This window comes from Lithobates pipiens, unplaced genomic scaffold (genome assembly GCF_037356315.1).
Source record: "Lithobates pipiens isolate NorthernLeopardFrog02 unplaced genomic scaffold, aLitPip1_a1.2 Scaffold_1, whole genome shotgun sequence".
In the NCBI taxonomy this organism is placed as follows: domain Eukaryota; kingdom Metazoa; phylum Chordata; class Amphibia; order Anura; family Ranidae; genus Lithobates; species Lithobates pipiens.
In genome coordinates this window covers 65095181-65119732 of record NW_027507685.1, presented here as the reverse complement: position 1 = coordinate 65119732, position 24552 = coordinate 65095181, and the positions used below count along the sequence as shown (strand labels likewise).

At 41.7% G+C, this 24552-nt stretch overlaps 1 protein-coding gene across 6 annotated transcripts in view; it reads right to left on the bottom strand.

Annotated features, from left to right (window-relative positions):
• Positions 1 to 24311, bottom strand: part of ZNF185 (zinc finger protein 185 with LIM domain) — a 199465-nt gene extending 175154 nt beyond the window's left edge. For all 6 annotated transcript variants that reach the window (XM_077450315.1, XM_077450407.1, XM_077450665.1 and 3 more), the window contains exon 1: positions 24152 to 24311. The gene's annotated coding sequence lies outside the window, so the exon portion shown is untranslated. The remainder of the gene's footprint in view (positions 1 to 24151) is intronic.
• Positions 24312 to 24552: the final 241 nt, after the last annotated feature.

Sequence of the window (24552 nt, the reverse complement as noted above, 5' to 3'; positions counted from 1 at the left end):
TCTGTACATAGGAGGTCTGGTAGAAGATAAAAGTGGTCTCTGTGGCGGATTCACCGTGAGATCACTTTTATCTATGGCGGGAGAGGGCCCCCCTCCCGCCGCGATCTGGTGTCCTCCGCCACTTACCGGAGCCATCGGCAGCAGCGGAGGCGATTGCGTCTGTCCCCTGGGCTGACATGGAGATGAGTGAGGGGGAAGATGGCCCACCCGTCTCCATGACACTGCAGGATGGAAGCGACGTCATAACTTCACTTCCGCCCATAGCTCTTAAAGGGGCAATTTATTTTTTTAAATGTCAATTTATTTTTTATTGCATTTTAGTGTAAATATTAGATTTGAAGTCTTTTTGACCCCAGATCTCATATTTAAGGGGTCTTGTCATGCTTTTCTTTCTATTACGGGATTAAGGGATGTTTAAATTCCTTGTAATAGGAATAAAAGTGACAGATTTTATTTTTACACAGTTTAAAAAAAAAAAAAAACAACAAAGTAAAATAAATTTAAATTTTTTTTTTTTAAACATGCCCCGTCCCGCCAAGCTCACGTGCAGAAGCGAATGCATACGTGAGTAGCGCCCGCATATAAAAACGGTAGAGTGAGAGCAATAATTCTAGCCCTAGACTTCCTCTGTAATGCAAAACATGCAACTGGTAGAATTTTTTAAATGCAGCCTATGGAGATTTTTAAGGGTAAAAGTTTGTCGCCATTCCACGAGCGGGCGCAATTTTCAAGTGTGGCATGTTGGGTATCAATTTACTCAGCATAACATTATCTTTCACAATATGGCCATTACTGTTGTCTTATTTTTTTTTATTCAAATAATATATTTAAAAAAAAAAAAAAATGTGCGCTCGTAAGACCGCTGTGCAAATTCAGAAAGTATGCAAATGACCGCCATTTTATTCTCTAGGATGTTAGAAAAAGAAATTGTATAATGTTTGGGGGTTCATTAATTTTGTAGCAAAAATACAGTTTTTAACTTGTAAACAACAAATCCAAGAGGCCCGGTCTTAAAGCAGTTAAAAAAAATATAAAAATTATTGAGCTCATTTATGCATAAGCATTTGTTCTAAAAAAATAAAAACCCCTCCCCTAGGTAATTTTTTCATTTTTTATTTTCATCTTTGTGCAGTTTTGCAATTGAGATATATTATATTATATATATATATATATAATCTCTCAATTGCAAAACTGCACAAAGATGAAAATAAAAATTACCTAGGGGAGGGGTTTTTATTTCTTTAGAACAAATGCTTATGCACAAATGAGCGCAATAAAAAAAATTTGCAAAATAGCACAAAAAGCACAAGCTTTTCCAACCCTTTAGGCAGAGAAATAAAAGCAGCTTTTTTTTATTTTTAGATGCAGTGTGCATGAGCCCTTACTGACCAGGAACAGGCTGGGGAAGGGAAAAAGACTTGTAAGCGTTACTGAACTACAGCAGAATAAAATCAAGCAGGGCTGTGTAAATATCAGGATCGGATGGACACAAATACAAATTCTTTGGCAGGCAAAAGATCTTTCAGCTGTGTATTTAGCCGTTTGCCTGGAGATCAGCCTAAATAATTGTCAAGGCGTGTGTTGCCGTGTGGTGTGTAAAGCCTGCCATTCATTTTTGCACCCTTTATTCCTGCACAGCACATTACAGCCAACCCTTCAGAGTGTTTACACATGGGCAAATGACAGGGTTGCTTTAAAACCAATCAAATGCCCTGAACACACGGTCAAAATTTCCGATGGAAAATGTGCGATCGGATCGGGTTGTCAGAAAATCCGTTCGTATGTGGGCTCCATCAGACTTTTTCTGTCGGAATTTCCGACACACAAAAGTTTGAAAGCAGGATCTAAAATTTTCCGGCAGCAAAGTCCGATCGTTTAAATTCCTATCGTGTGTAGACAATTCCGACGGACAAAGTGCCACGCATGCTCAGAGTAAATTAAGAGACCACAGCTATTGGCTACTGGCCCGTTCATAGTCCCGACGTACGTGGTTTACGCCACCTCGTTCAAAACTATTGGATTTTCCCGACAACTTTATCCAACCGTGTGCAAGACAAGTTTGGCACAAAATCCGTCTGGAAAAATCAGATGGATTTTGTTGTCGGAATGTCCGACCGTGTGTACAAGGCAAAAGACATTTAGTGGTGGCCGAACATTTGCAAACAATCATATAACTAAAAAAAGTCTTCTACTGCTGTAGTCCATTATTAAAAATAACGAGAAAAAAAATACTTTGGCTTTAGTTTACTGTCTTGATATACCCTTCATTAGCACCAAAAGAAATAGGACACAATGTTTCTGAAAGCATAAAATTGCTGTAAAACTCTGCTTATAATAACTTGTAGTGTTTTGCTGGGGGGGATGAATTTAATGAAAGAAGGTAATGGAATATACATAGGTAACTGACAGTCGTAGACTCACGTCTTATTACAGGGAAGGTCCTCTAGATCTTATCGCACTTGTCAGTGAAATGATGGCTGCTGAACAAAGCGTTCCAATTCAGATGAATTGATATCGTAGGTCAAGGGTCTCCAAACTTTCTAAACAAAGAGACACTTTGCCGTTCTTCAGATTTTAGGGGTACGGAATGTGGATAATGGAAGAAAAAAAATGCCCCAGTGTCAGTGTGGGAGTAAGCAATGTTTTTGGCTTGGTGGTCAGTGGGAGTAAATTACATAGCACCTTTGGTCATTAGGAGGAGGAATAGTGCCCTATTGTTGGTGTCAGTGGAAGGAATAGTGCCCCAACTCTGGTGTCAATGGGAGGAATTCTCCATCGCTGTTCTCAGTGGGAGGAATAGTACTCCATCGCTGTTCTCAGTGGGAGGAATAGTACTCCATCGCTGTTCTCAGTGGGAGGAATAGTGCCCCATTGTTCTCAGTGGGAGGAATAGTGCCCCATTGTTCTCAGTGGGAGGAATAGTGCCCCATTGTTCTCAGTGGGAGGAATAGTGCCCCATTGTTCTCAGTGGGAGGAATAGTGCCCCATTGTTCTCAGTGGGAGGAATAGTGCCCCATTGTTTGTGTCAGTGGAAGAAATGGTTTTCCAAGGGCTAAATAAATTCAAGCAAAGCGCACAGTTTGGAGACCACTGTTATAGGTGAACAATGAAGCAAAGGTGAAAAACAGAAGATCGTAGATATTTTTTCCTATAGGAACTACAAGGAGTGATTGTAGTGGAAGTGAAAGGGACTGTTACACTTTGTGTTAGAAACTGTTAAAGACTGTTGCCATAGGAGACAGCATTCCTGCACATGCAGATGTGGCGTCTTCCTGGATGCCTTTCCCTGCATGGCCGTCCTCCTGTTGAAGTCCTCAGAGTCAACCAATTAATCTTGCAACTACCTAAGGGTGTCCTGGCCCTAACCCTCTCTCCCGAAGTTCTGTTAAGAGAAATAAAATCTCTTTTGCATTCAAGAAGAAGTGTCTGGCGCCCAATAAATTTACCTTGCATTACACCCACTATGCCCTACAACCCACCATATACAGAAGGATGTTGGCTATCTCTAGCCCTGAAGGTTCTCATTAGACTGAAGAATGCCTGGGACCTTGCTACATTTAGATTTGAAGGGTTAACACGCCTGTGAGTTAGAAAGATTCCTATCCCAGAGAGAACACAGGAATTAAAAGGAAATGGCTTCCATGGGAAAGGATTTCCCTTCTTAGACAGGTGTCAGTAGAACAGGTTTAAGCATCGTCACCGCCTGTTCTGGTGACAACTGTATAATTTGGGATTTCCTATCCCTTTTTTTTACGCAGGCAAATATGTCAATAAAGTAGATCTCCCCAGTGGGAATAAAGACAACACAAATAAATAATAAAACTTGACAGGGGTTCTATCCCTTCCATAATCTAAAACTTAAATAAAGCTGTGGATAGAAGATACACTATATTACCAAAAATATTGGGACACCTGCCTTTACACACACACACACACACACACACACATTAACTTTTGATGGCATCCCAGGCTTAAGCTTCGTACACATGATGGGATTTTCCACAGACAAAGCGCACACAATTGTCAGCCAGCAAACACGAACGTAGTGACGTACTACAAAGAATTTCAGCTCTTGAGTGCCACCCTTTGGGCACCTTCTGCTAATGTCATGTTTGGTGAGCATTGATTCCGAGCATGCGTGTTTGGACTTTTGAGTGACGGACTTGTGTACACGATAGGAAAAGCTGACAACAGACCATTGTCCGCCGAAAATTGACTAGCCTGCCACCCAACATTTTTTGGTGGAAAGTTGGCCAACAATTCTCTGATGGAGCGTACGAATGGTCGGATTTTAGGCAAACAGTCTGTCATCGCACAATTCTCTGCTAAAAATCCAATCGTGTGTGCGAAAGACTGGGATGCCATTAAAGTTCATGTACGTGCAAAGGGAGGCGTCCCAATACCTTTGGTAATATAGTGTATTTGTATATTAGGTGGGGTTAATCTCTACCTCAAATAAACCAACATTTCCCCCCAGCTCACACTAGGAATATGGGGGCTGACCAGCTTCTAGTCTGTCTCTGGCTTCAGTACTTCTTTAGTCAGTGACCTGGAAATAGAGGAGAAGGCCAGAGTAGGCACCCATTAATACCTTGACAGCCTGGTGCATTGCATTATCACACTTTTACATTTAGCTCCCAACTGTCCCTCCTCCCCCCTCATTTGTCCCTCATTTGGGTCTGATCTATATAGATGTATTTAAAATGTACTTTTTATCTTTCAAAAAGTGTTTTCCAGTGCTAGACTTTTTATCCGATTTCTAAAATTACTGCATTTGTAAATTCCAAAAGCCAATATAAAGGAATAATAGTGTTAAAAAAAAGCACTTGTGGGTTTAACCAATCTTGTTTTTTTTGTACAATTCTCCTTTAAGGGGGCGTGGCAAGGGGTGTGTCCTATGCCTGCATACTTTTGCTGGTGGGTGTCCCTCATTCCCATTTCAAAAGTTGGGAGGTATGCTTTTATTATGTGGTAATGTGCATCAAGGCAACCTATTTAGTTTCAATTTTTTATTGAAGTTTAGCACAGGTTGTCGGTTCGGTTGTCGGACTGTCCGCCAACAAATGTTGGCTAGCAGGTTCTCAAATTTTCTGCCAACAAATGTTTGTTGATGGACTTTCCGATCGTGTGTACACAAATCTGCCGAACAAAAGTCCATGCATGCTCGGAATCAAGTATGAGCCGGAAGCGCTTGGCCTTGTAAAACTAGCATTCGTAATGGAGATATCACATACAAACATCGTGATGTACAAGATGTAATTGTTGGGCATTTGTGTGACCATGTGTATGCAAGACAAGTTGGAGCCAACATCCTTCAAACAAAAATCCACGGTTTTGTTGTCAGAAAGTCCGATCGTGTGTACGGGGCATTGGTTTCACAGCTTAACCCTCGAAAGAGAGTTCCTTGGCATTGTAAAGGATAAGGGAAAGGAGAAAAAAAAAAAAGGAAGAAGGAGTAATAGTATGGGATTCTAATCCTCGAAAGAAGGAGAGAACTAGGAGGAACATGTAGAAATATTAGGAGAAGTGTCCGCATAGCACCTGTAGTCTCGGAGAAAGGTATATGACACCCGGTATTCCCACGTCCATTCAAACAGAGCACTTCGGTCGTTGATAATACTAGCTATTTTCTCATGTATCAAAATCCATATTTTTTGTTTAAGATGTCTAAAAAGATACTAAGTGTGTCTTCCATGCTCCTGCTATAGTGATTTTTGCCACCAGTAATATAAAGTAAATCAGACTTTTCAGCGGACGCAAGGCAACCTATTTACACAAATGTGCTGGCGGTGCACCCAAACATCAAAGAAAAACAGATGTGCACTACATTTTACAATGCAACGCATCATAACATACAAAACAGTGCTTCACTTTGCTTGGCGGTATTTGTTTCAATAGAAAATACACAGAGTGCTTTACCGGCTGTGGTAGGGGACAGTATTGGGTGCGATTCAGAGAATCGCGTAGCTCCCTTTTTGGTTTTGCTTTGTACAAGCTTTATTTGAAATGTACAAAATGTACTATTTATGGTGCTGTATAGCAGCACGATGCGCTGCACAGCAGTACAGTGCCATGCAATAAAATGCAGAATGTCTGCGTTTTAATCACAGTATGCTGCCACACAGCCCTAGGCTCCCATTCACACTGTAATGTAAACCTAAGAAACAATTGTTTCCTGTGTGTCCTTGCAGTGACACAGTGGCAGCCCATGCACTGTGGGTGCATGGGTGCCGCCCCCCCATCCATGTGCCCGGACCCTTTCAGGATGCATGGATTCTTATGGCAGGGTGGTAGTTTTTGAAGCACCTGATTAGAGTCAGAGACTCTAATAGGCTTAAAAACCCACCCAATAGCCTAAACCCACCCAATTGTGTGCTGATTGCGAATTAATTTTTGCTATTTCCACACTAACCTTCCTCTCTGCTAATCAGGAGGCAGAGCGTCAGATCTGCTTCCTAATTGGTCAAAGTGCCGGGCAACCCTATTGGATGCCTGGCGCTTATGGGGGATGTATAAGGCAGGTAGCAGTATACGTAGAATAGTAGGGGGGCAGTACTCAACAGCGGTGATGGAGCCCTGGATGATGGTCCTAGTCCCCGGGAGGAGAGCCCAGGGGGGGGGAGGAAGAGGAGGACGGTTGGCAAGACACAGGCTGTCTGTGCTCCGGAGACAGGTGGGCAGTGGGCAGTGGAGGAGGAGGAGGACCGGGCTTAGCAGAGACCATTCGGAGGAGCGGACTCTTCCTCCTGGGCACCAGCCTGCTGCTCGTCCTCATCTGGCTGGCCATAGGAGAGGCCCCCGGTATAGGTACGGGGTGGGGGGGAAGGGGAAATCACATACCATCAGCCTGCTACCGCCTGTCCCTCACCCCAGCCTAGGTTGGTGGCAAGTAGGTGCATATACTGGGCACAAGTGGCTGCGTTTGAGTATTTTTAAGTTCATTTGTGCCCCCCCAAAAATTTTGAACACCAACTGCCACTGCAGTGACAGAAATTTTACAATGCAGTAAAACATCTATCACTGCTCACTGTGTGAATTAGCCTTAGGCTGAGTTCACCTGCGGAGCAGTGCAGAAAACCACAGTAGTGTTGCAGTTTTCCACACCGTTCTGCTCTGCAGGTGACAGCTACAGGGAAGTGTGAATGGGGCATATAGAAAACCATTGCTTTCTCTGTGCTCTTGTAGAGAGATGCATTTGTTTTCCTACAGGAAAAAGCAGCTCTCTGATATCGTGCGAACAGGCCATTAAAGATGAAAGGCAGCCCAGTGACACATGTATTGGTTAAAACACAATGCAACTGTGTGAATAGGCCTTAAAGTCAGAACTCCTGAGTGCATCAGAAAGTATTGAAGCCATGGGATCAGCATTACAGTCAGATAACTAACATTTTCAAAGTGAAAAAATAGAAATGTCTGCCTCTACATTCCATTATTAATTGTGACATAAAATGGCAGACCACAGACAAAAAAAAACAAAAAAAAAACAAACACTCACTAGTTTGGAGAAATAGACTATATTGAAATAGTAGGTGCACCAGCTGCTGAAATAATGAGAGCCGGTCAGCTGTCATCAACCTAGAACAGGGGTCTCCAAACTGCGGCCCGTGGGCCAAATGTGGCCCTTTGCTTGCTTTTATCTGGCCCTTATTCTTTCCGCTGACACCAACAATAGGGTGCTATTCCTCTCAATGACACCAGAGATGGGGGAAACCAATTCTCACATTGATACCAGTTATAGGGCAATATTCCTCCTACTGACACCAATGATGCAATTTTTTTTTTTTTACTCCTACTTAACACCAAGCCTATGGCGTTCTTTACTCCCACTGGACAGTCTGCCCCCACCCCCCCCCCCCTCTAAAGTTTGAAGGGCAGTTTACTGGCCCTTTGTTTGATAAGTTGGTAGATCCCTGATTTAGGGATAATGCCTATTTGTTTTGCTGATGCCCATTACCTAGTTAGATCAATCCATCAGAGCTTCTGTACCTCGGGAGGAGCCGATGGGTTTTGTTAGAAAGCAAAAGCAGCTCGGCCTATTTTTCTCCCTCAGTACCCATCAGATCCTCCCTGTGTGTCTTCACAAATGAAACATCCTGCTCTATACATGCTGTTTTCGTTATGGACCTCTATAGCTCCCAACTTTCTGAGATGGGAAGGAGGGAAACCTATTCGCAAAAGTATGTAGGCATAGGACACACCCCCTGCCATGCTCCTGTTAAAGGAGAATTGGCTTTTTTTACAACTATTAAACCTTTATATTGGCTTTTGGAAATTAGATCTAGAAATTGGATGAAAGGTTTAGCACTGGAAAACTCTTTTTGAAAGATTAGTGCATTTTATATACATGTATATAGATGATGAATGAGGAGGAAAAAGGGACAGAAGGACTCTGGCCTGAATGAGGGACAGCCACTCAAATTAGAGACAGTTAGGCGCTACGGACCTCTGAACACAGTGCAGATGACACCATATTATACAGGGAACCTATAAGTCCTGAGGTGCAAAGCCCTGCACAAAAAAAAAAAAAAAAAAAAAAAAAAAAAAAAAAGAAATTAGAGGCATTTACACCATGTTTCTTGGGCTGTGTCGACCCAAGGTAATAACAAACCCAAATTCCTTATTTCCAATAGCCCAGTTCACACTAATGCTTTGCGTTGGTGTGCGCTGTGTGAAAATAGAACATGCTACATGTAAATGCAGCACTACAAACTGCAACACGGAACAACACATTGCAACCTGCATTAAGGGAATAAACTAGCCCATTGAAGGAAAAAGTGTTTATAAGGTGCATCACTGTCTGCTAAACACAACCAAAGTGATGTTTAGGCATGTGTCAGGAGGGTGGGAACGGGCAACACCGAGAAAATTTGTGACCAATATTATCATACTCTTTGGTCTAACCAGCTATACATCATGGTGGACACCAACATACCAAGGACTCTAGTCAATATGATGGCTTTTCTGTTTTGTGACATGCGGCATGACTATTGTTATACATCATTGTCGAAATATGTAATTGGTGTCCATCTGTTGGTGCGTATTTTACGCAGCAATAAGCTACTAAAACCAAAATGAATGTTGGGATAGCTGGAAGTCTAACATATGCAACTGTATGTCATCATATAAACCAATACAGAGAGTGCTCTGGAAAATGGACAGCAAGGTCATCTGATTTTGTATAACGTTGCATTGTGCATCACCCAGAGGACGTCTGGGATTATCTAGGGGCAGTCAAATATAACTTGTACCAGGCTTACAAGTCTACTTGAGGCCTGGGCTGTTCCTTTTTTTTTGTCATTTGTTAATATGTAACAATGCCATCCAGGTCAGCCACTATTACAGAAAGGCGAGTAGCATATTTGCAACCTGAAATATGTGCAGGATGTGGCTTGTCATTTGAATTGTATCTAAAAAGCTACTGGTGCTAAATCAAAATCAGACCCTAACATGGATTTTAATCTTAAAATCACAAAAGCAGAATATTGAAGCTTCTCAGTCCTTAGATGTGGAGGCTGTAGTAGTTTATATTTTTCTATGCCCCCCCCCCCCCCCTTTATTTTTACTTGGTAATCCTGCAAAGAACATACTTTCTGCACCTGGGTAGCTACACTCTCTCCTCCAATGTATCGACAAAGGGATTTTTGGTTATCATCCATGCTGGACTTCAAACGTATTTGCCTTTGTTCAACTTTATTATATTACATGGTAGATTGATGGGATTAGTAGTTTACATAAGATAAAATTGTTTTTGCTATCTTTTCACAGCTCACATGAAGTGACAATGACAACACATTTCTGACAAGATCAGCTGGTGTTTTTAGTACTTGCTAGAAATGTGGAAAAAAAAGTAAAAGAAAACAAACAAATGCAACTGCCATACCACAAGTAGGTTAAAATACACTGAGCGCTTCCGTTAGGTCAGGGCTGAACATATGCCCCATCCTAGCAACTATCAAATGTGAGCAAATGGACTAAACAATATTCTTCAAAATTGTACAGTGCATTTTATCCTACAAGGGCCTCTTGACTGCCTAGTCCATTTTATTGAAAAGGTGAACTTAGCCTTTACATTTTAGTTTTTTGGGTTTAGATATTGAAAGGCCTTTGCAATAACATTTTTAATGGGGTATGATTACTCCATCCATATGCCTAAAAAGGTATCTATAAACCATACAATGGTAGTCACTTCAAACTATTTCAAATACATTTTATACAGATTGGGTCAAGATCCTATGCCATTTGTTAGTTCCCAACACTGTGGATGGAGGGCGGATAAGTGGTCAATCAGAAAAAAACTTCTTTCCTGGTTACTATCTCTCCTGGGCCTAGCTCTGACCTCTTCCTTTCTGCCTCTCCCTGTTCCATGGTATAAATTTGTATACTTAACTAAGTCAACCTTACAAGTCTATGGGGTGCTCTGAAGGGAACTCTGCCCTAAGGCTCCATTCACACCAATTTGTTTTTTCATATTTTTTTTTTTTGAGGAAATGCAGGACATTTTTATTTTAACAGATTCCTATGGAACAAGGTAACATCAATGCATTTTTGTTCCTCTGCGTTTTTGGAAAGGGTCATGGGCTTTTTTTAAAGCAAAAAACACATTTTGCATTTTTGGTTCAATAGACTTCAGTGGAGCAGCTGCAGAAAAGCATGCACGATTTGCATTTTTAATCTTCCTTACAACAAATTTGACAAAAAAAGCACTGCAGAAATGCACAAAAGTAAAATTTCATAGGTGTGAATGGAGCCCAAGGATGGAAGGACTGGGCCAGACTGAGCAGAATAACCTGTGCTATGTATAAAGAATTTAACTCACAGTATACCAAAAGTAAATAAATAAATAAATAAAATAAATAGAAGAAAATTCCCAGTTTTTAGATGTTTGAGGAAAAGGTGTCATTGGCTGACTACAAGATTTCTCAACTAGCTCAGTATGATCTGTCCCAATAGCTGGGCTTTGGACTACCCAGTCCAGTTCTTATTAACATGGACATAACAATGGAGAAGACCTGCTCCTAAACCTTTGAGCTTTTCCCAGTGTTCCAATCTAGCGCAACTTATAAGATGATATTTGCCTGCTCAGTACAGACAGGATTAATTATGGTAAACACAGTTTCCCCAGCACCCCCTCATAACACACAGGACTAAGGCCTGCCATACACAGTTCGAATTTCAGCCAGGTTCATCAGGACCGGCCAAGATTCAAACCCTTATTGGGCAAGCTGAATGTATCAAGGTGAGCAATCGATTAACTTGGGTATAACCAGCTTGTTGGATTCTCTTACGATTATTGCTAGTGGCTTCCCCCGCCCAGAGCAGACAGTTGTTCGGCAGGGGGGGTTCCCTGTCAGCACTGTCTATGTTGATGGGGCAATCATGCAAATGTCTTTTGTTGCAGGAAAGAAACTTGCACCATGTATGGCCTGCCTAAAGCTGGTCACAGACTGATGTAAATCCTGGCTGAACTGGCAGAATTTTAAACAGTGCATGGCTACCTCTGCTTGACAGAAATGTATAATTTGATCAACTTCAGTTGAAGAGGCATGTTGGAACCTGCTGCAGCCACGGATTGGTGTATTTTGACAATGACCAGTGTCGCTGTCAGCATACAATATCCTTGTTCAGCCCACTGGTTGATGAAAAACTATGGCCAGTTTAAAGCGCAACTTCACCCAAAAAGGGAAGTTCCACTTGTTTGCATACTCCACCTCTCCACTGTCACATCTGGCACTTTTTCGGTGGGGGGGGGGAAAGCAGGTACACCACAGTGATCTGAGCAGAAGTTCAAACCCCCCTCCTTACCCCTGCAGTCTTCTGGGACAGAGCACAGGTCCCAGAAGACTGAAGGACCATTCACAAAGCACAGCATGGTTCACACATGTGCAGTAGGAAACCGGCTGTGAAGCTGAGAGGCTTCACTGCTGGTTTCCCTTACCTATGATGCTGGTGCTTGGACTCAAAGCACCATGAATTCATATAAAAGAATTATAAAGTATGCTTTTTGGCTCAAGATTTGTGTTATTTCAAGAGAATGCTTGAAAACCTGGGTAGAAATGTATAAAGTGGGCCAGCCCAGTACATAAGCCACAGGTGGCTGGATGGGTGCAAATAATAGGCTACACTGGTGCAGGTAGACCAGATTCTGAGTTTAATTAATACAGCATAAACCTGCTTGGGTTGGGAGTTGCTAGTGGCTAGTGGAAGATGTCTACTCTCCTGGAGGTGAGTAGAGGACCCCTCAAATGGAACACAAGTCAGGTGGTGACATGGGTATATGTGTCAAACAGGCCCCAGGTGCACAATCAGTTAGGGGGAGACATAGTCAACAACCATGAGTATGTAAGGGGAGCTATGATTGGGCAGGTATTGGTGCCAAACAGCCCCCATCCAGCTTATTTGCAGATAGGACAGTCACCCACTATTGATGAGAAACCCTCTCCCATCTTGTGTCATTCTCCTGGCCTGAGGCCAGTTCACAGCATCGCTGGCCGGAGGCCATAATATTTTAGAATAAAGGAATGTATACACATAAATGTAATTTCCACACTTTACTGTACCTTTTTTCGTGACACATTGACACACTAACAATCTTCGGTGCGGAACGCCACATGCAGAGTTAGATATTCTATAGCAGTCGTTTCAGTGCAGAGTGCAGGCATACATCTTTAGGCCATTTTTACTTTATACCTCCAATCCTCTCCTTGGGAGCACCACAGAGTTGGCTACCAGATGGAACACTCATTCCCAAGCTTCACCACTACTCAGATCAGAAGAGTCTGTCCAGACCTCCAAGGCTTTCTGCACCCCACTGCAGGACTTGCAGAAGAATGTCAGGGGAGACCGGGTGACTACAGCACTTCCTCCCATGTTCTGTACCACCTTGCCTGGGACTTCAGCCCTGCAGAGGGCCCTATTGATCAGTGCTGCAGGACACTGCATAGCAGCTCTGGGGTATCTCAAGTAGAATACAAGATCTTGTGAAGGAGTAACTCCTGACCATATGATGGTTCAGTGTTGAAGTGAACCAGGGGGGTGGCATTGTGAGGTTTTGAACTTGCCATCTGTAAACATGGTGGACAGACAATGTAGTTTTGGGTGGTGCAAAGAAGGTGCCTCCTGTATAGATCTGTATTCCTGAGAGTCCATAGTAAACCAATGACTATGTGGGACAGCTAGGGAGTGTCCTACAGTCTGGCAGCGATAGCCAACCAACAGACAAACTGGTGCAGTACCAAGTTAAGAGGTAGAGATGTAGTCAAGCAGGAAAGTGGTTGAGGAAGAAGTCCAAATTAAAGGCTTAGTTCAGATTTCGGAAGCAAAGTATAAAAAGCAGTGTGATCAGTTACTCGGTGGAGTTACAGTGTTCCCTATACAGATGTTAAACAAGGGTCAAATTTGTAGGTTGACGACACAGCAAAAAGTACATGTGTCAACAATAGTACAAACCATGCAGATAAAGAACAAGGAGCATGTTTTTGGATTATGGAAGGAAAAGCACCCAAAGACACAAAACCTATACAAGTTCCATGGCCATAGTGTTTTAAAGGGCAAACAGATCCCAGATCTTAGTACGGCAAGATTGCTAGTCACCATGCTGCCAATTCAGTTGCAAAGAGATTTTATAGTTAATGTATAGCATGTTATTTCACAGCGATTTAACCTTTAATTAGGGATACGCTGAATTGTAGTTATTGGCACTGGTTATCTAATAAATTGTAGGATGTTTCTGTTACATCAGCTGCTTACTGGGCTCTGTCCAAGGATTCCTTTATAGGACATGTGCAATCCTGCTCTGGAACACAAGAGCTTTAGGTTTTATGACCAGCAAAGGAAAATAATTAACATGAATTAAACCAGTGGGAGTGGGAGTGAGGTGGGAAACAGAAGTCTATGACTTGAAGCCAGACTGCCATTAATGAAGGCTTGGCTAGGCAGATAAAGCCTGTGGTTTTTGCAAATGCAAGTTACAGGCATCAAGGCTTTGGGTGCTTTGATAACCAGTATTGGCAGTAGTGGGATACTGTCAAATGTATTCAAATTTCACTGTTAAAGGGTCAGTCCACTCAAAAGTGCTATTTCAGTTATAAGGGGAAAAATGGAGGGCTGAGTCAGGAACCAGCATCCTATATGCTTTGGATTCTCGAACAGCAAGTTCCCCCTGCCATAAGTTCTTACTCTGTTCTCGGATCTCCTGTTGTATCCTCTAGATAGAATATACAATACATTATAAATGCATCAAAGGAGAGTGGGGCCTCTTCTAATAATCATAGCAGGTGTGTAGACCTGGGAACAGAGACATCACCAATGGAGCCCCTGAGAGATGAAAGAAACTCACAAGTGCCAGTACCCGGACCCTGAAATCAAAAGGATCCGGCAATGAATGGCTTACTTGAAGTATAAATAAAGGCAAAATGTTTTTATTTTGGATAGAGTGGAGAGGGATTAGAATGCTTGTCAGTTTTTATTGCTGTATGTGCCCCCTTTAAGGAGATTCACCCTATTTGTCCTGTTTAACATTATCATTGAAAGTGAAAGTAAAAGAAAATCCAAAATTTTGGGTTGTCCCCAGAAAAGTAATGGAGGGGAAATTTTCCAATGGGGACACAAATTCTGATGACCTGGGGCCCCCAAGGCATTCCCTTAATTTACAGGAATATCCTAATTTCCTGTCTATGGGACAGGAAGTGAAGGAAAAATCTCTGCAATGGACCACTGATGGAGGGAAAAAAAAATAAAAAATCTGACAGGAGTTATAACCCTCCCTTGCTTGACCCAAAATAGAAATACAAGTTTTGCCTTTAATTGTACTTTAACCACTTTCAGACCGGACCAATTTGCTGGTCAAAGACCAGACCACTTTTTGCGATTCGGCACTGCGTCGCTTTAACTGACAATTGCGCGGTCGTGCGACGTGGCTCCCAAACAAAATTGACGTCCTTTTTTTCCCACAAATAGAGCTTTCTTTTGGTGGTATTTGATCACCCCTGCGGTTTTTATTTTTTGCGCTATAAACAAAAATAGAGCGACAATTTTGAAAAAAACGCATTATTTTTTACTTTTTGTTATAATAAATATCCCCCAAAAATATATAAAAAAACATTTTTTTCCCTCAATTTAGGCCGATACGTATTCTTCTACATTTTTTTTTTTTTTTTTTTAACCAAAAATATCGCAATAAGCGATTATTGATTGGTTTGCGCAAAAGTTATAGCGTTTACAAAATAGGGATAGTTTTATAGCATTTTTATTAATAATTTTTTATTATTTTTTTTTTTTACTAGTAATGGCGGCGATCTGCGATTTTTATTGTGACTGCGACATTGTCGGGGACTTATCGGACATTTTTGACACATTTTTGGGACCATTGTCATTTATACAGTAATCACTGCTATATAAATGCAGTGATTCCTGTGTAAATGACACTGGCAGTGAAAGGGTTAACCTGTGGGTGGCAGTGTACCTAGGGGTGTGTTACTAACTGTGGGGGGGTTGGGCTCTCATTTAGTGTACACTGATCTCTGCTCCAATCACATGGAGCAGAGATCAGCGTCACTAGTTGCTAGGCAGAATGGGAAAATGTTGTTTATACAGCATTTCCTCCATTCGGCCGCTCCGTGAGACGATCGCGGGGATGCCCGCGGCGATCGAGTCCGCGGGTCCCGCGACCGGACTCACGGGGGTCCCGACCAGCGCGGGAGCGCGCCACCGGCGGCGCGCTCCCGATGGCACGGCGGCAACGAATATTGGACGTACATGTACGCCAATATGCCTGCCCGTGCCATTCTGTCGTGCGCTGGTCGGGAAGTGGTTAAAGGGGTTGTAAAGTTAAACATTTTTTCACCTTAATGCATTCTATGCATTAAGGTGAAAAAATATCTGACCGTGCAGGCCCCCCAGCTCCCCCATTTTACTTACCAGACCCCTCGAAAGTCCCGCACTCGCCTTCAACATCCTCTTCGCCGCTCAGCTTGGCCGTTGATTGGCTAGAGTGGATTGAAAGCAGCGCAGCCATTGGCTTGCGCTGCTGTCAATCACAGCTAATGACGCAGCGCGCCGGGGGGGCGGGGCCGAGTAAAACAGTGAGCGGCTATTGCCGCCGGCTGTATCACTGGAGCATGCCTGCAAGTACTTCTTACCATGCAAGGGAGCTCGCATGAACGCAAGAAGTACTTGCGGGGTGGAAGCCGAGACAGCCGCTGAGGGACCCCAGAAGACCAGGTTCGGGGCCACTCTGTGCAAAATGAGCTGCACAGTGGAGGCAAGTATAACATGTTTGTTATTTAAAAAAAAAAAAAAAATATTCCCTTTACAACCCCCTTTAAGCCTGCCAGAGACAATGACAATCCTTGCAACTCAGACTTGCTAGTATTTGGCATGGCTATAACACCAGACCTTGGCAGGATTTAACAATTGTCATAACAATATAAAAAGGAAAACGCTGATATGGATACTACAGCTATTGAACTGCCTTAAATATTGCTAGATCTAGAGATATACTTTATCTTGAATTTTCCCCTTGAGACACCCTATTAGTTAGTGAGGCCATACATCACAGTAGTAAAGCCAGAAGGTAAACTTAGAATTAATAACACCATAATGTTTCAAAAACCTTGAACCTGTGTATAGTTTAAAAATATACATTTCCCCAGCGGGTACACAAACTACAATACAATAAAAAAAAAAAAAAAAAAAAAAAACCCCCGAAACAATATCTTACTATCTACAATATCTTTCTATTCTATTCAAAAGAAATAAACACCAAATTACATCATGAATGTCTATGGTTATGGCTACTGAGAATAAGTATAAAAAAAGATTCAATGACAATACCAGATTTTTTAGCTCAAAAATATTGCATCAATGTGCAAGAGAAAAAGAGCGCACCAAGTAGTTTAGGTTAACACATTTTCATAGCAAAATACCAAATAATGGCATGTGCAATATGGATAGGATAGAATCATAACTATGGAGGTTATTTACTAAAGGCAAATCCACTTGAAAGTTCACTGAAAATGCAGTTGCTGCAGATCTGAAGGGGACATGCAAGGAAAAAAAAAAAAAAAAAACAGTTTGCACATGATTGGATGATAAAATCAGCAGAGCTTCCCCCTCGTTTCAGATCTTCCCCTCAGATCTACAGTGACCGCACTTCCAAGTGCACTTGTAGTGTAAAGTGGATTTGCCTTTAGTAAATCAACTCCCTGTGTGACAGAGCCCCATATCAAAACATTAAATTCCGTTCCCTCTTGTGTGTCTAGCCTCCATTGCAAAGGCATTTTTCCATTGACACAGAACTCAAATTGCATTTATAGCTATTGTTTAGGGTTCCTAAATGATATATAAATCAATTAAATCTACATTTATTTCTGAAATGTTACTGCCAATATAAATCTCTAAGTAGCCACACAGCACTGGGCACTGTGTATTTCTGGGCCCCACCATAGTCATGTACAGGCGGTCCTCCAAGTTAAAAGGACAAGACTGTAGGTTTGTTCTTAATCTTAAAATCAAATTTATTTGTAAGTCAGAACTGTACATTTTTGAGTGTAACTCCAGCTAGGGTTGCCACCTTTTCTTCAAGTCAAACCCAAACACTTTATCGGCGCACAATTATTTTTTTATTTTTTTTTATAGTATAAACTATAGATATATTTTGCTATTAAATAACATTTATAATCATATGAAGTTAACAACAAGAGTCAACCTTTACATCAGAGTCCCCCTTTTACATCTGAACTCGCAGAGTTTCCTTACACTGTAAGGGAGAACTCTGGGGACTCTAACATAAGGGATGCTCTGGGAACCCTGATTTAAGGGGTAACACTGAGAAATCTGATGTAAGGAGAGGTCTCTGATGTACGGTGAGAACTCTGATGTAAGGGGTGCTCTGAGATCCCTGGTTTACCTTAGTGTACTCACTCAGAGGCAGGAAAGAGAAGGGGGAGACTTCAGACAGGGATGGATGGTGAGCTCACGCACCCCTTGGCAGTCAGCACCTCTCATCCAAATGTATCTGAGGCAGCTGGGCTTCAAATTTACAGCCCCCACTTTCCTTTTCTGAGGCACAGCACCGGGGATTGGAGTGTGGGCAGACAAAGAGGGGTAGGGGTGGGTGGGGGAAAGAGGTGCAGATTGAGCCCTCTCTCCTCTCCCGTCTGTGTGTGTTTATTTTGAGGTAGAGGGAATTGTTAGTGCAATGCTCTGGGCTGTGTGAAAGAGTTACAGATACTCTCAGCTTAGAAAACTGCAGCCAGCAACCCTGCTGGGAGGCCATAGTCCAGTTTAGATAATGTGTCAGGGTCTCAGACAGTCTGAAACCCGGACACGCGATTCCAAACCCGAACTGTCTGGGTGAATCCTGGACAGGTGGCAACACTAACTCCAGCATGTGCCATGGTGTGGGGTGTTTCTAGTGCTTCTGGGCATGAAGTCGTGTTATTTGGGGCTCTTGTGGCCATGCAGTACTGCAGTGTGGGATGTGTCCGGCACTGGGAGATGGCTGCTCGGCGTTATCCAGGACCAGCATGGAGCGCAAGCAGCCGGCAGCGACTTCACTCCGCCTCTGTTCGTAACTCGGGGACTGCCTGTAGTCTGCTATGAGTATAGTTGTACTGTTAAAAATATTCACAAATAGTCTTAAAAAAAGGGTCACTGCTAGTTTTAGGCAGTGAGCAACCTGAAAAACACTCCATCCCGAATGGGCCAGCATTGAGTTAGTGGCTGTGTCTTGACTTTGATGTGTGATGAAGGCCCTTTTGGAGAGGCTGATGTGCCTTTGAAGATATAGGGCAAAACAATTATCTCTGAAGGCTTCTGATTCAGTTATTCTTAATGCGAATGTACATAGACTATAGCAGTTTCTTTAACTGTCACATAGCAGTTCATTATCTCTCTTGCATTTTTTTTTTCTTACTCCTTAAAACCAGTTGCTATTGATATACTTACATATCCCATCCATATTGTAAGTTTTTTTAATTTTTATGGTATAAAAATGTAGTACTCTGCACAATCCACTGTGCTGTGTGTTTTCTGTTTCACAACCTGTTTAGAGCCAACTTGATGCAGCTGGTTGGAGCCTGCATTCATACCAAGGCTCCATTCATTCCAAGCTAGAAACCAATGACAGATAAGCATGGGTGATGTAAATGCACAAGGTTGTTCCCAAACGTAAATACCATAAAAAGGTTTTGAAATCCGTAGGTTACCACACCTTAATAAAAGTAAAGCCGCTTAATGACAGACTGAGTTTAGAAGCACAGTAGAATATTTTAGGCCTCCGACTTGTCAGGGCTGGAGTGCAAAACATGGATCTCAGCAAACTCATGAATGGTCTTCAAACAATCGCCAATCTAGTTCTTCGATATTGAAGGTTATCGCATTGTTTTCCTTTGATAGATGTGCAAATATAAAACTGTAGACACAGCAGATAAAAGCTTTACTCTTGTGTACAATGGAAGTAATCATCATACATTCAGTGAAGCGATCCCTGTAATCCAGGTGTAGCTGTGATGGTGTATGTCATTATCTCCTGGTGCGTGTTTGTACAGTCGTATGTAAATACGGCACTGCTATAGTTTTCCCATCATGCTTCAGAATCACTGTAAAGTTCTCACTGTGACTGCACCACTATAGTATTTTTGTGCTTTTTCAAAGAGGTTGTGTCACATTATAAAAATGTTTAACGTATAACTAAAAGGCAAACTTTTTTTTTATTTTTTTTATAGTTTTGCATAGAGGGGAGATGAATTAGAACCCTCCAGTTTTTGTTGCCGTTGGTTCATCGTCTCCATTTGTCCTGTTTACCATTATTAGTGAAAGTGAAAGTAAAAGAAAATCCCAAATTTTGGGTCGTCCCCAGAAAAGTAATAGTGGGGAAAACTTTGAATTGGGACACTAGTTTTGGTGACCTGTGGTGCCCAAGAGATTCCTTAAAATTTGCGGGGATTTCCTCTCACTTCCTGTTTTGGCTATGGGACAGGAAGTGAAGGTAAATCTTCCCAATGGGACCAAGATGGCAAAAATAAACCTAAATGAAAAAAAATTAAAAAAAATGTTTTGCCTATACAGGCGGTCCCCGGGTTACAAACAAGATAGGGTCTGTAGGTTTGTTCTTAAGTTGAATCTGTTTGTAAGTCGGAACAAGTCAAATTTTTTTTTTTTTTTTTTAAGTGTAGCTCCAGCCAAAAAAACTATTTTCAATGTTTGTTTTGCCATCTGTGCCCCTGTTCAGAAGATTTAATTTCACTTTCTGTCCCAGTGACAATTGGATAGTGAAAATTTTGGGTTGTTGTGTAGCTCTTACAGGAGTGAATTTCCCTTCCTAGGGGTAGATTTCCTCTCACTTCCTGTTGTCTCCCTCTGTAAGTAGGGTGTTTGTAACTAGGGGACCACCTGTAGTTCTACTTTAAAGCGGTTCAGTACTCAAAACTGCAACTTTATGTTCTTCCAATCGCTTTGGAGCATAGATGCAGAAATGACCATTAAAAAAAATTATTATGCACTAATTACCTTTTAGCAGAAATTATTATATTGACTTCCGGGCTCTCCTCCCATGGGAGTAGGTGTGTTTATCAGCTTTCCCCGGCTTCGCAATGACCCCTGGGAACTTTGTTATATTCTTCCCAAGAATCCGTGGGGGGCGCCATCATGCCGAAATCTCGTGAGATTTCGTAAGGAAGATGCCGGTCACGTGACGAGGTTGTTTGTTTATGTTTTGTTGCCATCACAATGGGGCGGGAACTTCCAGCGACGCCGCCCGTTGTGATGGCAACCCGAAATTCTACGGCGCTGCTCACTGATATCACTGAGCATGCGCGGGATCGAGCGGTGAATGCTGGGAGCACATCCAGGAAATCAGTGCTTGTGGGCTTCAAATGCCCACAATAAAAATGGAAACCGCCGGGAGGAATTTTTATAAGTTTACCTCACGGACGAAATCGGCAAGCAACGGATCTAAAAGCTGCAAGAAGTGAGTGATAGCATAATACTTTAAACGTATAGCGATGTGACACAAAAAAAGAAAATAATAGGTCAGCGGAATCCCGCTTTAAGCCAAGGACATATCTGGAAAGAAGAAACTGAATACTTGAAGCTTCATTGAGGAATGCCGCTCTTTTAAATTCTGCTGTGACGCCGACACTTCCAGGGGTGTCAATCTCTGTGGTCCCTCAGAGTTCTCACTGGTTCCTCCTGCTTTGAGGAAGGTCAACAGTCCAAACCAGTGAGAACTGCTGAGGACCACTGGGGAAGGGAGAAGGGATTATCCTTGTTCATTGTAGACAATCAGTAGGATTATACTTTTAGTTAACGCCTAAAATCAAAAAGGGATACATATACTGATAATGCACAGTCACAGTTTCATCCAGTCCAGGCTGCCAATTTTTGATAGAAATGCAGCAGATATAAGCAAGTTTAGTTATAAAATAGCAGCAACCTTCTTGTTTTGCATAGCTGGACTAAGGCTGACCACTAAGGATGAGCTCAGGCGTGTTCGCATGCTCCACGGGCAAAGCCCACCAGGAAGTCGGCGCAACGCTGCGCTAATCACAGGCAGTGAGATGTTGCCCCGATGCGCGGCTGCAGAGATCGGGCAATGCCTCACTGCCTGTGATTAGCGCAATGCTGCGCTGACTGACTGGCAGGCTCTGCACGTGGAATTCATCCCTACTGACCACACATCATAAAATCTGACAAAATTACCTTCCTTTCACATCCAATATTATCATCCATGATTTTCTATAAAAGTAGTAAAGGAGAATCATTAGATACTTTCCACTTATTACAATGGAAGACCATGGAAAATTCCAGCTTGCCCAATTGGTAATCAGCTCTAATATGGGTCTTGCCAACAATCACAACAGCCTCCCAAAGAAAATATTCATTCATCATATATACAGGAGTAATAACAGTGATTAGGAAAATAAAAATGCCGAACCAAAATGATTGATTCCCCCAGAATGGCCACCCACGGTGTGCCCAATGGAGATTACCTGTTGCCCATATCAACTGTTTTTTTTTTTGTTTTTTGTTTTTTGTTTTTATTAATGGTGTTTATTATCATCATCATTTCCTAAAACAGGTGGATACATGAGAATTATCACTGATAGAAAAGGAGGACAATTATTATTCTGGTTGAATCTCTGTGAATGATAAAGTGCCATTTCATGTTTTGTACCTTAATATATGGCCAAATAACCACACTCCATGCTGGTTGAATCACTTGGAAAATTCCATCCATGTGTGGGAGGCCTACAAAAACACTTCTGTCATTGAAGGCCACTATGTAAATGTGACAATTGTGTCAGACATTCTGAAGTGTATACTATCTCTCTTCAATGCCAAAAAAAAAGACAATGGAGGTGTGTTGACAAGTCAAAGTTACAGGGCAATAAACTAAGCAACACAAATAGCGTTTCAACAAAAGAGAAAATATGACATCAGCAATTAAACTATTACATGTGATAATTAAATATGCATTGTCGGAATAACAGCAAATAAAATGGAATTCTGATTTCATATTCAGTGAAAAAACTAGTTGCGCTTTTTTAACAAATCGCAATGGATGAGAGTCATAAAATATTAATAATTCACAAAAAAGAGCAACTACTCCAACTTCTACCATACCTAAGCTATATGTGTCATATTTAAAAAAAATATACACACACACACACACACCCCAAGCTAAAATAGCTGATACAGTAGATAATCTGACACCTAATGAACAGAAAATCCCAGATATGCAAAACACCACCCAACTAAATAGTCTATGTTTAGAAAGATCTCAAGATAATACAGGAGATGTCATTAGCATGACAATAAATTGATGAGTGAATTTTATATGAAGGAACCAATTCCCGCAAGGCTAAATGCAATAAAACTGAAAAATGTCCAAAATGCAAAGACCCCTAGCAACGAATGGAACTTTGCAAAAAAAAAAAAAATATTGAGATGTGATAATGTCAAACTGGCTTAGCAGCGTTACTCAGGTTTGCTGAAAAGCCATTAAACCAACATTACTCAAGGTCTTACACCAGCCTTTCTCCACCTTATTAACTTTGGAGGAACCCTTGAAATATGAAATCAATTTCCAGGCTCAGGGAACCCCTCCTAATAAGTACTATATCTGCATAGTGCATAAAGCTGACCTACATTGATCAAAATTTGTCTCTGTCCCTGTTGGACCAGCCGAATTTGATCCATGTATGGCCAGCTTTGAATGGCTCCCTTCTGGATGGTCACGGAGCATAATGCTCCTTTCATTTGTGGTCATTGGAAAGAATTCCCCCTTACAAGATTTTATTGTCAGTGGTTACTCATCTGAGAGGCAGACATTGCTCACTGCTCAGGTAACCCCTGGCAACCTAGAGAGGAACCTTAGCTGAGAAAGCCTTTCTTAGGCTGGATTCACACCTATGCATTTTTTAGCGCTTTTTGCAGACTTGCACTACAGTCCATTTACCATGGTTTCCTATGGAACACGTTCTGTAGTGCAAATCTGCAAAAAGCACTAAAAATGCATAGGTGTGAATCCAGCCTTAAGCTGGCCATACACTTATCGAAATTCAGGTGGTTCAGTAGGGACTGGCTAAATTTCAATCAGCGTGTGGTCATTGCTGCTTTTCGACAGAAGTCGATCGCTGGCTGAAAAAAACAAAACCACAACAATCTATGGCCAATTTAACACAGAAGAAGACAATCCCATATCTTTCAGACAACTGCATATACTTGGGCAAAGACCAGATTATTTATAACTCAATGTGTTCCTCAATTGTCAGATTAGAACTCAAAATGTATTGTGAGATCTTCCAATATTTAATAGTTTTCTGAAACATGCATCCACAGGGCGGCGTAGAAAGAACAGAATCTACAATGTTGATCAATGACGGTGACAATAAAAGCAGCAGACTATCACTCCCTTTTATACGAAGCATCAGTCAGAAGTAAAAAGTAATGTAACAAACGGATGGGCAATTAATTATTGTTGCCATAATGCATGGGTACCTTCAGACTTAAAGGATTAGCTATAGAAATAAACACTCAATATACAGAGAAATATACCAACAAGGTAAAAAATAAATAAATTATATATATATATATATATATATATATATATATACACACAGAGACACACAATTTATGAAGGAGTTCCTACCTGTGCTTTGTGGGCTTGGAAGCTCTCTGTGTTAAAATTCAGACCTTGTTTTCCTAAGTACAGGTGTGTCTTTATTACCTGCCTCCAGAGCTGTCAGCAAAATGTGACTCAGTTCTACCTGTGCAAGTACTGACTGAAATCTTTGCTGGAAAAAAAAAAAGGAAGCCAAGCCCAGGTTTGAAGACTAGGCGGAGCAGAGTGTGCTGTGCCCTTTAGGGCACCAAACAGGTTTGTCTTCCAAATTCCTCTGTCCTCGTCTTTCTCTGTTTCTAAGTGGGCATTACTGCTACATTCCTCAAATTCTCACTAAAGGCGTCATCGCAAGCCTGGTATCCTGGAAACAAACATCCATCACTTTTTTTTGTTGTCAATATTCTTCCATAGTTAGGTCAAATTGATTT